The sequence below is a fragment of the Corvus brachyrhynchos genome, unplaced genomic scaffold, assembly GCF_000691975.1.
Source record: "Corvus brachyrhynchos isolate BGI_N302 unplaced genomic scaffold, ASM69197v1 scaffold310, whole genome shotgun sequence".
Classification (NCBI taxonomy): Eukaryota; Metazoa; Chordata; class Aves; order Passeriformes; family Corvidae; genus Corvus; species Corvus brachyrhynchos.
In genome coordinates this window covers 3,055,755-3,070,082 of record NW_008236213.1, presented here as the reverse complement: position 1 = coordinate 3,070,082, position 14,328 = coordinate 3,055,755, and the positions used below count along the sequence as shown (strand labels likewise).

The 14,328-nt window shown below is 39.8% G+C and overlaps 2 long non-coding RNA genes across 2 annotated transcripts in view; one reads left to right on the top strand and one right to left on the bottom strand.

The window, feature by feature from the left end:
• Positions 1-9: 9 nt before the first annotated feature.
• The window catches only part of LOC108449099, a 24,886-nt gene continuing 10,567 nt past the window's right edge, over positions 10-14,328 (bottom strand). The window contains exon 3 of the long non-coding RNA XR_001865204.1: positions 10-2,266. This is a non-coding gene — a long non-coding RNA (uncharacterized LOC108449099). The remainder of the gene's footprint in view (positions 2,267-14,328) is intronic.
• Positions 11,113-14,045, top strand: LOC108449100. The gene is made up of 2 exons (XR_001865206.1): positions 11,113-11,670; positions 13,790-14,045. It is a non-coding gene; the product is annotated as an uncharacterized LOC108449100 (long non-coding RNA).

Here is a 14,328-nt window from a genome sequence, read left to right as displayed (position 1 = left end):
ATTTCTGTTTGCTGGAGACAAGTTTTAATCAATAAATTAAGAAATGTGTTTAGAAGAAGTTTGGCATGAAAACCTCAGTTTCATCAGAAAGCAGTCATTGTCTGGTCTTAAAATTCCCAGTATATGAGATGGTGTGTGAAATGGTAGCACATCTTACATAGCTAGGGTAAAACTTTAGTATCAAGAAACATTAACAAGTTTCAAGGTCTGCTCAGGGTAAGCCTCTTTAGTCCGTGGGGTTTGTTATTTTTGATCATTTAACAAATCCATTCTGGGAAAAAATATTTTCCCTCCATACATTGTAGCTCTAGATAAAATATTCTACACAGACCAGACCGTTAAACAATATGCAGTATATCTGTATATCAAACAGAAAAGTCATGAAAAGATTGTCAGGTTGTATGTAATTTATTATGATGCAAGAAAGCATCGAGCTACTGTTGCAATAGAAGATGTTTACTTTCCTGTAAAAGATAGCTGGACAAGTTTAGTAGTTTTTTTGTTATCTTTTCTAATCAGGGTAAATTACCAAAGCAGAGTTTCTCTCCTGTAAACAGGCATTGGTTTTGGACTGAGATCCTAGAAGGAAGAGATTGCATTGCATTGCATAGCTTGTAATCCTCTTTCTTTCAGAATAAGTATGTACTTGTAAATAAAGCATGTTGTACTTAGAATTCCACAGACGGCATCTGTCTGACTAATCTATGGTATGGCTATTTCTTTGCCTGAAGATACCAGGTTCTCAGCTTGTGACTCTGGAGTCCCTTAGAACCAAGATAAAACAGATGCTGCTAGCACAAAACTAATCTTCTCCTAATGCAAATGTGAAAAGCATGTCAGATGAATGGCATTCTTAATACATAGGACACATGAAAAATACATGAAATAGAATTACTCTTGGAGAAACAGGAAAGAGTTCATGTGCTTCTTTTGCAGGACGTCAAAGTGAAATGAAATCAGGCCCTTCTGAATTGTAAACAGAACACTAAAAAAGCAATCATGGTTTTCCAGGGCCCCTGGGTCACAGCCTGCTGGTGTCTCCACACACTCTTGCACTAAGACATGGTTACTACAAACTTCTACGGAAATTCCCATTGTTAGGAACTGACATTGGTGTCAGATTTTTTAATGATTTCAAAGCTGCTGTCAAATTACAGCAACGTTATCCAGGTCTGCTGAAACAGAAAAATATCCTCCATTTATGCAGACTGTTGCTTAGACATGTTTCATTCATGTGCTGTTTCAGTTTCTGTGACAATAAAAAAAATCCATGATGGTGGGAAATACGGGTTTGCCTTTCAATCAGGTTAAGTCAGTTGAGCAAGATTAAGATTAATGGAAAGACTAACACACTTGAAGGCATGCTGTCTGTAATCACTGAAGTCACATGTGAAATGCAAGCATTTCCTGGAAACTCTTTGTTAATTTCTGAATAGCTTGATAAAATTTACCTTACATTCAGCTTGCAATCCAAGCCAAGATAACCCTATCTCTCTGGAGGTATTTCTTTTCACACTGCTAGATATACTTCACCTTTTTGCTTTGTCATGAATTAATTAAGTTCAAGTATCTCAGTATCTGAAGACAACATCCACAATGTTGTCATGCAAAAGCTAACCTTGTCTTATGCCAGTAGATATCTGGGAACCTCTTTTTAAGTTTGTTCAGTTGCTTAATTTTATCACATTTTTTGGCACATTTTAGCATTCATAACAAATAATGTGTTTATAATTACAGTATTACGCTTCCCCCCCAACAATGACTTCAGATGTCTCAATTTTCTTTTAATACTTTTTTTTTTTTTTTCAGCTGAGGGCATGCCAAAACCAGATTGCTTATTTCTGCATTACTGATAGATCTGTTAGTAAGCTCATTGTGATGTACACTTATCAACATGCAGAAATATTTCTTAATTCTTCTGTGCATTATGCTAGCAGTCTATTTTATCAAAACTTTTAGTGAGCTGTATTTTGCTAGATACCACTTACAACTTCAGTGTGTCCATATAATATTTGTATTGCTGTTTTCCTTCCAGGTTCTGTACATCTTAATTTGTGCTTTCTGTCCTTCTCTGATTTTAGGGGGAGGGGAGTGAGGGAACAAGCAATATCTATAAGCTCACTCAATAAATTGTTCAGTGCTCACGGGGTTGATAAGTTAACTGGCTTTCAGTATGTTTGCAGTACTTACAAAACAAAGCATGCCAGCTTGATCTAAAGCAATTTCATCTGTGGTTTGGCTTTTCAGAAGGTGAAGATGTAGAATCCTGCAAAAACAAAACTGAAGTCGTCAGCTCTGAAAGGTCAATAAGGCTAAGTTGAAATTATGCCTTTAGATGTCCTGGATCTGAACATGACTTCAGTTCTTTGGGTGCTTTTTTTTTTTTTTTTTTGCCAAGGCTTTTATAAACTGAATGTCTCGTGATTATGTCCCATGAAATCTGCTTTTATTTGGTTTTAAAGTGCCTAAAGTGTCTTGTTGTCACAACTGAGATATGAAGCATGCTGCTTGGAGAATGTTGAAAAGCACATTGGTCTAGATGTCATGCTTAATTTCGCCATGGGCCTTGGTGACTGACATACCACTTGGTGTGTACATTTCTTGTTCTAACACAGCACCAAAACACCAAACATTTTGATTCTTCTTTGTTATAAGAAGACTTCTTGCCGGGTTGGGTTTTTAAAATTTCTTTATGAGTGTTTCTGTTGTAATGTTTTTCATCTTATTTTAGTGTTGGTAACAAAGCATTGGAATTACATTTATGTAATTCCTCAACTTTTAAACAGAATGTTTATTGTATTTTGGCATGTCTTTCTCTAATCATCTTTTTATTATCATGAGTTGCTGCTCAATTATTGTCTTCAAAGAAATCCAGGAAAGTCATTATGAAAGAGAATATTTCATTTATCTAATCATGGTTGGGCAAATCCTGAAATGCCTCCCAAGTCTGTAAAACTGTTATTTTTTGGCCTTCACCTCAAGATATTCTCCTCAACCACAGTAAGTTCTGAATTCACCGATTAAGGCATTACAGCTTGCACATTTGCATTCATATTTACAGGCTGGTTGTGTGTGTTCTCCAGTGAGTAACCTAAAGTACTCTAGTGATTTGCCCAGTTGCTTTTAATTAATAGGCTGAACTTCCTGTAAGGACAATGAAATAACTGAGTAGATAAATAAAAAAAACGTTATAAACAGAGAAAAAGAGTCAGTCTTTCAAAAGGGAAGAACATATAGGAAATACACCAATTGATCACAAATAGTTATCTCTCTCACGTACTTCCAACACAAAGAATGCCTTCTTGTAGGTCACAAAATAACAATGTCACAATAAATTACGACATACACCGTATTTGCTTTTCACTGAACTTGGCTGGCACTTAGGTGCTTCATTCCATCTCAGGATCTATCGTCTTCAGATTAAAGAGCTGTTATAACTCCCTGTTTGTTTAGAAACAGATTAATGATATCCTGCCTGTTTTCTCAGACACAGATTTTATTCTGCCTAGTGAGAGTTATTGAAAATGCTGGCCTTGATGTTCTAGCTGAAAGATCAAAGACATTAAATCAGCCAACTTTGACATAAAACAGAGGACATATTTTAGCTAAAGTTCCATTTGATTCAGGTTGACTGTCTAAATAGTTCTACTGATAAAGACACAGCATGTCAGAGATAAGAAAAATAAAATGGCTGTGACTCTTGCACTGACTGAACTGTAGTCTCTATTTGACATAGTTGGAAAACAGCATAGTAAACAGACAAATAAACAAAAAAATCGTAGTTCCCAATCAGCCACTTGCCTCATTTTCAGTTTTTGTAAGCAACAATAGATTAGATGTAAGGAGAATACTGGAGATACTGGCATACAATTTCTTTTTCTGTCACTGTCATATTGCATCATCATTGTCATTGTGACCATCATTGTAACCCTTCCCAGTTTGTGCCCGATTCCTTCATCATCCGTGCATCATTTCCCCGACACTTTCCTGGAGTTGGTGTCAGTGACCTGGGAGGTCTGCTTTGGATTGGCCTCTTTTCAGTCTGTGTCTATGCTTGTGAATAAGACAGAGCTTGGTAATGCTCTAAACCAGGTCCCCAGCTAGCCATGCTTGTGTTACATGGCTTTTCTCCCTGGTATCCTCTGTGTCCCATGCAGTTCTTGCCCACAGGACTATTATTGTGTGCTTTTTTCACTTTCATTTCTTGGTATCTGAAATAAAGTGATCACTGCTTTGCAAAGTACCAGCAACATCACTGGTATGAAACCGAGGTGTAGCTATGAAGGTAAGTGGGATATAGGACCAGGGAATGTAGAGTGGAGAAAGCCAGGTTTATACAGTGCTGATCATGCTGCCTAATGGATTCCTACAGGACAGTGCTGTGGGTGTCAACTTATTCTATGCTCTTCTTCTTCTGGAGGCTTTGTGAGTGCAAGCATTGCGCTGGCCCTAAAATAATAATAATAATAATAATAATAATAATAATAATGATGATTGTTTCATAAATATTGATTTAGTTCAGAAAACGATCCTCAGTGTATTACTTTTCATTCTGTCTGGGCAGGTTTAGCCCCAGAGTAGAGCTTTCAGATGTAAGGAATGCACTATTATTAGTTGGTTCTTTTTCATAGAATCACAGAATATGCTGACTTGGAAGGACCTACAAGGATCACTGAGTCCAGCTCCTAGCCCTGCACAGCACCAGGCCCAAGAGCCTGAAAGCATTGTCCAAACACTTCTTGAACTCTATCAGGCTGATGCTGTGACCACTTCCCTCAGGAGCCCGTTCCAGTGCCCAACCACCCTCTGGGTGGAGAACCTTTTCCTGATATCCAGCCTAAACCTCCCCTGAAAACTTGAGGGCATTCCCTTAGGTCCTGTCACTGGTCACCACAGAGCAGAGATCAGGGTCTGCCCCTCCCCTTCACGAGGAAGTTGTAACTGCAGTGAGGTCTCCCCTCAATCTCCTCAAGGCTGAACAGACAATACTTCTGCTCTGTGCAACCAGTACTGAGAGCTGCAAATTCTTCCTGCTGTGAGCTAGCTCCACTGTCTGACTGAGAGCATATCTGCTCCAGGGCTATTGAGCTTCAGTGAGCTCTGGGACAGATCACCCCATGGCTGCCTCTCTGACCTAGTAGCACGTCAACAAATAAATGTTTAAGAAAACTATGTGTAACACATTCCTCAATCTATTGTATGGCTTGCATCAGTGCCAATAAATTATCTGCATGCAAAGTGAAGACAGTCAGACTTTAAAGATCACGTCTTCAAGGTTCTTTCAACTGACCTCTAAACGCAAATGCTGAAGTATTTAGTGCCAGTACTTGTACCTTTCTTTTATTACACACTGAATTATTTGTGCTTACGAGACAGGATATCATTGCTATCATATGGCATCCAAAATATGTGCATTTATAATCAGAGGAAAATCTTTTTTCCTGTCTGAAACAAAAATAATACAACAGAATCAAAACTTTAGTTTCGAATTACTTTAAATTATTTTACTGTCTGTTTTGGGCTAAGTCTGTGTAGGTCAAGAAATATATCCTGGTGTATGTATGAACTTCGCACTCAAAATGTTTCACTGTACTAAGGGGGCTGCACAGGTATTTTGTTTGAATTGTTCATAGGGTCAAGTCATATAAAAATAATCAGACCCATTTGTGAGATATCAAAAATATACAGAATCTCTTAATTTGCCATGCAAGAAGAAAATATATAAAAGCCTTATGTATGAGAAATTTTAAAAAACTGTCTGAAATAGGTCATCATCCAAGCTGAAGTGGTGACAATGAAAGAGATTTGGCAGATGATTAGAGATGACAGGTGAAGAGAGACCAAGGGAAAAGAAATTGATTGTTTATAAGTGAAATGTAACTGACAAGTGTCCATGACATCTCTGTTGAATACCCTTCAGCTGAGGTTTTCCTTGCTTAAGAAATAAAGCCTCACACACACATCTGCTTATTCTGTAGAAATAGGCCTGCCAGGAAGAAGTGCACAAGGAATAAAAGCATCTCTCTCTCTCTTTATACATCCTACATTTACATACATGTGCACATTCTTGTGGAATTAAATACCATTTTACACTGGAAAGTCAGGAATCACAAGAAACTCAATGGCAATCCACTTACTCTCTTATTCCAGTTTTTCTCATTTTTTCCCACTTCCCACATAGTCCTAAGATTGATGCTGAACTTTGCTAGGATTTGTGTGAATGTGGAAAATATGAAGGATGTATGTTGGCCTAAAGTGGTAAAAATTCCATTATAAACAAATATGCAAAATATAAACATTGAATTTTTTAAAAAATGAAGACACTAATGGTCTCTAAAATAAACTAAGGTTTACTTGTCATAGCAAAATTGGAATAGAATCTCCTTTTTCTCAGGGCAAGTGCACATATGTGCAGAAAGAGGCAAAAGTAAAAAGTCAGTCTCCTGTAAGAGCTCCTCCTAACAATTTGCATCAATCTTTCATGGGTTCATGCTCATCTGTATTGTTTCCTCAACTTCACTTATACTGTTTATAATAAAACATAGTTGCTAGAAGATGTGATGAAAGATAAAGAGTAATTTTAATGCAATTCTGCAAATGCTTTTTAATATTTTCTGTCAGGTCATTTTTCAAAAGAAAACAAAACCCCAAAAACCCAACAAAACCCCCACCTTGAAATAAACTATAAAATGTGGTCCTTTCACTGACATATGAACATGCTTTTTAACACCTTAATTCCTGAATTCAGAGTTTTTCTGATCATGGTATCCGGGATGCTTGATAACTGGTGAACTGTGCTGCACTGTATCAAGAATTGCCAGCCCGAGAGAAAAGAGGTTGAAAATAATCATTATGTGAGTGCTTTCTGGATTTAAATGTTTCTGTCTTTGTCTGTCATGTACAGTTAATAAAAAAGCAGTATCAAAACCAAAATGAGCTTTATGTTTTCTCCTGAAAATCTACCATTTTAATCCCATCTAAAGCAGCACCTCCCAGAAAAATGGCTGTCGATTCACTTCAGCCTCTAGGGATTGAACCCTCATCTTTTTCCTAGGGTTTGCTTTAATGATTAGCAGGACAGTAATTGGGGAAAGGGAGGGAAAATATTAACATCCATCATTCCCACAGAGGTTATTTACCCTTGTGAAAATGATGGTCAGGCATCATTTTCACAGAAGACTCAGGCTTTGATGATGTAATGTCATTTGGGCTCCTGTACTAGCCCTGCTTGGCATGGGGTGTGCTCTGGGATCAAGGATGTAGCCCCATTGTCCGTCAGGGGTGGCCCTACACTTAGGAGAAATGTAGGGAGAGGAGGCTAGGGGCGATTAGGAGAAGGCTCTGCTTGCTGCTGAAACACTCCCTGCTCAGTCACTTTAAGTTAATAGTATTTTCCTCAGCAAAAACACATTCTCTATGGTTGAAGCACCATGCATGACTCTGATATTTGGACTGATAGTTTACACTGTCCACAGTACTGTTAGGGCAGATTTGCATAAATAATAGAATGGATTGTTTTGGAAAGCATTTAAGTTCAGGTCAGAGATTCCTGTGGCTTTCCCAGAAATTCGACCTTAATTAATATGTCAAGAATGCTAGCAGACACTTAATGGTTTGAGAGGCTCTGGCCAGACTTGCACCTGCACCTGTTTTTACTTCTAAGGTTTGATGCTGTTCTCTAAGAAAAAAATGGAATGTGTAATAAATAATGGGTTAAAATTAGCACCAGAAAAGAATTAATGAGATGAAATCAGAACTGCATTTTAAATATAAGAAGCAAATGCAGTCTTTACAATGAAGAATTTAACATGTCCAATTTCAGTCCCAACTAAGCTTGTGCATTAATGTTTGAGTTGATTGTGAACACAAAAATACGTGTATCTGTATCTGTGTACAGAGCTATGATGAATGAGGATCAATTTACCCAGAAAGCTGCACTGGTATGACTATAAAATTTGTTGGATGTTGGTCAGAAAAAGTTAAGTTGTTTTCTGACTTTATTCTAGATTAACTATGAATATGAGAAATGACCTGGTATGGCATAAATCCTCAGGAATGCAGACTTCCAGTTAATATAACATCCAGTTAATGTAATCAGTCATCAGGGGTTAGTTTTGATCTGTGCAAACAGGATAGAGAGAACATTTGTCTGGAAATGAATCCCACAGTTTTATAGAGCCACTCTCAAGTGCCAGTTATCAGGTTCTCTTTTATGTCCCCCTCCCCACTCAAGTGATCTTCCCATGAAAACCTCTCTGAATGTATGTTGCTTGTTCGTATTATTTGTCATTGACTGTTGGCACAAAGGCTACCAAAGTTTCTCAGAAACAAGGGCTGTAACAAGGGCTGTTTATCAAATCCAGCAACTGTCTGAGCACATGCTTTGTGTTTACTATGCAGTTGTTCTGTAACAGAGAATTCCACCAATACCATGTGAGAAGGGAATCCTTAATTATTTCAGCAACTCATAATTAGTTTAATGATCTGAGCTTACTTGGTTGATTAGGCTGTGGTAAATGGGTCTAACACGTTCTGGCTTCTTCACTGATTTTAAAGTATTCTATGTAATGTTAACATTCGACAAGTTCTTGCTCAGAGCCCTCACAATGTGATGAGAGATACTCACATCCTACCTTCTCTGAATATTTTAGATAACACATCCCATAGCAGCATCACAGATTGAAAAGATTCTGTTGCAAGTCTCCCACTTTTTATTTTTATTATGTGGGAGGCAAAACAGTTAGCTCCACTGGGAAAAAACCTACTTATTATGTAGTTCTTCTGTATATGATATATATAAGGCTTTGGTGCTGATAGCTGCATTACATTCTTAGTCATGCATTCAATAATGGGCTACAAACTAAATTGGTGAACACTTTAACTTTCTTTTTCAACATCTGAACAAATATTAGAGAACATTCCTTTGACTGAACTGGGATAGAGAAGGGTAGGCAAAGGACAAGCATGTCAGCATTATGCACTACCTTGCATAAGCCAGTTCTCCTAGTCATGAAAGAGCAGTATCATGTGCTTCCATGGAAGCATGTGCTTCCATGAGTGCACGGACCAGCACAGAGATCCTGCTGGCTGATCTGAACTTCCTCTGGTCCTACCCATTGATTTTTCATACTCTCTTGGGGGGAGGGGTCAGAAATCAGTCTGCTGTATACTCTAGAGCCACTTTGATTTGATCAAAAGACATAGCTGCCAAATGACTGAAATCTTCAGAGAGGTTTAGGACTTACATCTTTTCCCACTTGGTTGGTTGTGGAGCTCTAGATTTCTCCCAGCCTACTTGCAAAAAGCTTTGCATTCATTCTTCTCTGTAGTGTTTTAAGTAATAGTCTTTTAGACTGCAACACAGACTTAGTTCCAGATGCTTCCTGTAGTGGGGAAGCTTCCTGTTCAAAAGCAATCTTTCACATGCAATTTATACACAAGCATGACGTATGTGCTATTTTTGTATTACATCCGAGTACTCCGTAACAGCAGGTTCACTTCTAAGGACACAGGTCCTTCTCCAGTTAGCCACCCTTCATCACCTTCTGCAGCTCCTGGCTTCGGGGGCTTCAGGACAGGCTTTTACAAGAGTTTCATTATTTTCTGATGCTAAATACACCAGTGGCAGCAGCCTTCTTTATGTTGTAACACTGTCACTTCGTAGAAAGCAGAAACAAGAGGACAAATGGATTAGCTTTGGTTTCAAAACTTCTGTTTTCTCTTTTAACATATTTTCACATGAAGATTTTTTCACCTCATTTTTTATACTGACTCTTTGCCAAATCCTACCATTTGCACATTTATATTACAGACCTTATAAGCTGCAGGGGTGTGAGGCAAGCAGCTGGTAAGCTATAGCCACGAAACTGTATGTACCACTGGACATCACGCATCTGAGATTTGTTAGCTTCAGAAGCCTTGTCTCAGAACTTGCCTAAACTTATGGGGGCCTTATGTTCAAGATGTAAAACCATGCTCCCAGGGATCCTCAAGGTCCCATTCTGCATCAGTGTCAAAATACCTCAGCCTTGGGAAGTCTAAATAGCTTAATCCCAATGTCCCACTAATATGCCATAAAAACATGAGTTCATCTGCTGTTACTGTAAAGAAGTGTCAGAGCACACATAATCCATATCCACAAGATCAGGCTCCACATAAGACACAGTGGCAAAAAGTGCTTTTATTTAAAAAAAAAAAGACAGGAGAAGCTACAGTACAGTCATTAATCTAGCAGTTGCACTTTGAAATGGAGTCAGATGCACTGGAGACTGATTAATGTCCAGTAAATGTTTAGTGTATAAAATTTAGATTTATATGCCTGTATAAATATTATAATTCAATGTTATTAATACTGGAGGAATCTAGAGAACTTCCTTGTGCAAGATAGCTAGCTTCTTGCAAGTTGTTCTTCTATTGCTAAGTAATTGTCCCTTTATCCTGGGTCAGTTTTCAGCTTATATACTGTCTTCCAAAACGTACACACTTATTGGAGGGACAAGCAGTACATTTGCATGAAGCTGCATGTCTGAACCTGTCAGTTTTCTCACTGACATCCAGAATGTTTTGGGGCCAAAGGAACTCTAAATTCATTCTAGATGCCAGTAAGGCTTGTACTTGGTAGTTATTGTTAACTGTCAGGGCAGGGCAGAGGGATGGCTCTTTGTCTGAAAGATGTGTTCAAATCAGTTTTAACCTGTGGAAAATGCACAAACACTAAACTGACTGGGCAGACCCCTTCTGTTTTCTGTTTAGCAGATTCCCTCAGCTGCTGGGGTTATTTCAAAACATTTGTATCATTTTCTTCTTGTGCCATCGCATCTACGGCCCTTGTTAAACCCACTACAATAGGGTCAGCTTGGTAGGACAACTAGCTGCTTTAACTTGAGAAGACTGAATGAGTCAGAAACAAAATAGGGGATAATGGGATGAAACACCTGCCCCAGGCCCAGATTTGGTCTGGTGTTTTTCTGGATGGCAGCAGCTCCCGCCTGGATGCTGAGGAAGTCCTTTCATCCAGCCACCACTGAAATTTGGCATTTTGCCTCTTGGCTGCAGCCTGTGTCCTGCTGCCTGTGCTAAGCTCTGCCCATCACATCCTGTCTGCCAGGCTGCCTGCCCTGGCCTGGGGATGCTGGCTGGGAGCCATCCCCTTGTCCCCACCCAGCACAGCTCCCTGACTCTGCACACAGAGCAGGCAGCCCTCTGCCTCTGCAGCTGCTCCAGCAAAGGATCCTAACAAATGGAGCACAGGAAGGAAAGGGCAGACCACAAGGCAAGGCAACAGCAGTGTGGTGGGGAGACAGGCTTTAGGTCCTTGGCCAATAAAAACATTAGTAGTAGTAGACTGGAGATGGTCTGCAAGCAAGCAGGCAGGCCTGGAATGTGACTGAAAGTCAACTAGGAAGTGGGACCAGGAATGAGAGAGAGCAGAAGGCAGGGAACAGTCTTGGGAGGCAGTGACAGGACAGATGGGCCGCCTGCTTCTTGTCCTAACCTCCGTCCCTCAGGTACAGCAGACTTTTTGTTTTCTTCATCTTCTCTGGCCACATTTCATCTTGTCCATGTGCCGACTGTGTCCCTGTGGCTGAGCAGCAGCCTCCTCAGACCATCCTGCTGTCCAGCATCCTGACCATCCGGCCAAAACATCCATATTCTGGACAAGATTTCCTGGTAAGCTGAGTGTCCTAAAGCAACTGGTTTGCTACACTTGTGGCATACGTCATCTGTGTCACCTACTGTGAGCTTAATATCCTGCTGGTGCATGCAAAAGGGTTGCACTGGCCAGATGTGGTCCATGGTTCAGTCTCTGGGCTAAACTTTACTGGGGCTGATGGATGTTCCAATGGGTATCAACAGGCATTTGTTGATTAAGGACTATAGAAGGTTTTGTAGCTCTGAGCACATTGAAGAGAAGCAATGTTAATCTCTTTTCTCTGGGCCTAGCATCTTTTCCAAGCATAGGAATCACAGAAAAGGTCACAGGAGCATTGCCCAGACCTTGAGGGCCCTGAGCACAGGACTAACTCTCATCGTGCTATGTAATGACGTTGCCATAAAAAACTTAAGACTAGCCAAACCAGCTCAGTCCTGAAGTCCTGCTAGCCTAGTGCCATGTCTCCAAAAGTGGGCCACATTTACAAAGAGAACAAGAATAAAACCAGACTTGTGGTAATAATTCCTCAGAATATTCCTCCAGCTTCCAGCAAGTTGTGTGGCAGCATGGGGAGTGCATTAAGGCAGAGGGAGAAGTTTGGATTTCCCCCACGTGGATACATGAGAGATAGTTTTATCCCACACTGCAAAAATATCACCAAAGGGATGGGAAAGTGGCAGCTATTTTAATCATGACCTGTGACATTCCTGAAACTAGAGATGGGTGGTGACAGTGATGAATATAGGCCAGAGAATGTCCCAAACTTTTTAAAGAGACAAATGAGGAGTGGGAATCAGGAGGCATTGTCCCATGAACGATATCTTCATAGTAGTGACTTCTGCTGATGCTTCAAAAATATGAGCTGCCTTCTTATATTTCCTCAGAGTAAGGTTCAGGTGTTACAGGAGTTTACAGGTGCTGATATCCAGCACATGTAAACAGTGATTATCCATTGATGAGATGGTGTCAGTGTTTGCAAACTAGCACGTCCCAGTTACTGCAGATCCTCCATGTATTCAGAATAGAAAATAACTATGGTGACTGTGGCCTCTGCTGTCAAACACTGACTTTTGGAGTACTGTCTCTTGTACATCGGCTTCTGCACTGAATGTATTTGTAAATGCTCCCTATAATAAATAAGCAAGGGAAACAACATATAAAAAACATTCCAGTCAGAACTTCAAGGGGACTGAAAAGAACATGACCATTAATTCTTCCTCCTCAAACATTTCTTGCATTAAAAATTGAATGAAATGATAAGCGAAGGGCTTGTGAAAAGCTTATCAGGAATAAATATTTAGAAAACTTTGCTATTATAGCATCATTCCTGACAAGTTTATCTTAAAAACCTCTTGCTTTATACTATCTTCCAGCCCAGAACTTGCACAAAAATGGGCATTCAAAGTGGTTTCATCTGAAGCGTATTCAGGCTTTCCATATCGATGTTTCTAATGTTTCCCTAGACACCACTTTGAACTATTTAGGAAATCTCAAGGGCGGTGTTTGTTTAAGATTGGTGAAGAGAATGGCACTGCAGCCTGGGAACTACACAAGCAAAAGAGAAATACTGTCCTCATGAAATACGCTGTTGATGCCTTGAATTGCTTTGTATTATAGTGGATGCTAAAATTAGCATTGGAGTGTTATTTTTGCAGGGGCACTGGGACTGTGCTGCAGCACAAGCAGGGCTCCAATGGCAGCACCCAGGCCTGGACAGGATGGGGGCCCCCACTGTTCTCCTGCCTGCAAATGCCATGTTTCTCTTACATTTCACAATTCTAAAAAGGTACTACTTTCATCCTGTCCTGAAAATATGAGGTGCCTCACTTTCTTTCTCTGAGCACACAGAAAAGTCATCATTATTTTTGTGTGCATAATGCTTTAGTGCTTGCAAACCTAGTTGTGAGTAAACACCTTTCACGTGAGCAGAGGCTGCAGGGACTGGTCTTTGCATGATCAGGGATGTTTCATATTGATGAAAAGACACTTGGCATTTTATTTTTACTTTCCAGCAATGGCTTTTTATTAGCGATTCATGGTATCGTCTGAGTTAAATAGAGACAAACAGTGAAAGAGAGTTTTCTCTCAGGTTGTCATGACTGTTTATTTGTTATGTTTTTTCTTTCTAAAATACAGAAAACTGTGGCTAGAACTTCCAGCCCAAAGGCATGTTCCTACTTCTAGCTGTGATCCAGCCCTTCTATGCTCATATGTCATCAGACTCCTTGGGAATGTGGAAACAGAGATTTTTTTTTGTTTAAGGAAAGAGGACAATGATCAGGAGAAGCTTGGCCATACTCTCTATGTTTTTATACAAGAAAAAGAACAGGACAAAAATTGCAAAAACAGCTTTGCCCATTGTCTGGAAACAAATAAAGAATGCCTAGCTTTATATTTCAGGCATCCCAGTCATATTTCAAGTTCCTTCGTTATCCAGCTTTGCTCACAGGTTGGAGCAGGGCTGGCCTCACTCTGTTATACCTATTTACCTGCTTTGACACTCTCTGTACCAGCTCTTTAGCCACGTCCTCCTGTTCAATTCTGTAACCCCTTCTGTGTGGGCAGACACACTTTCACTATTACTGGTCAGGACTGGTCATGCTATAAAGCCCACTTCAGATCGGCTCTGCTCTTGGGTCTCAGGCTCTTTCTGGGGTAAGGAAGCTGGTGAAAGC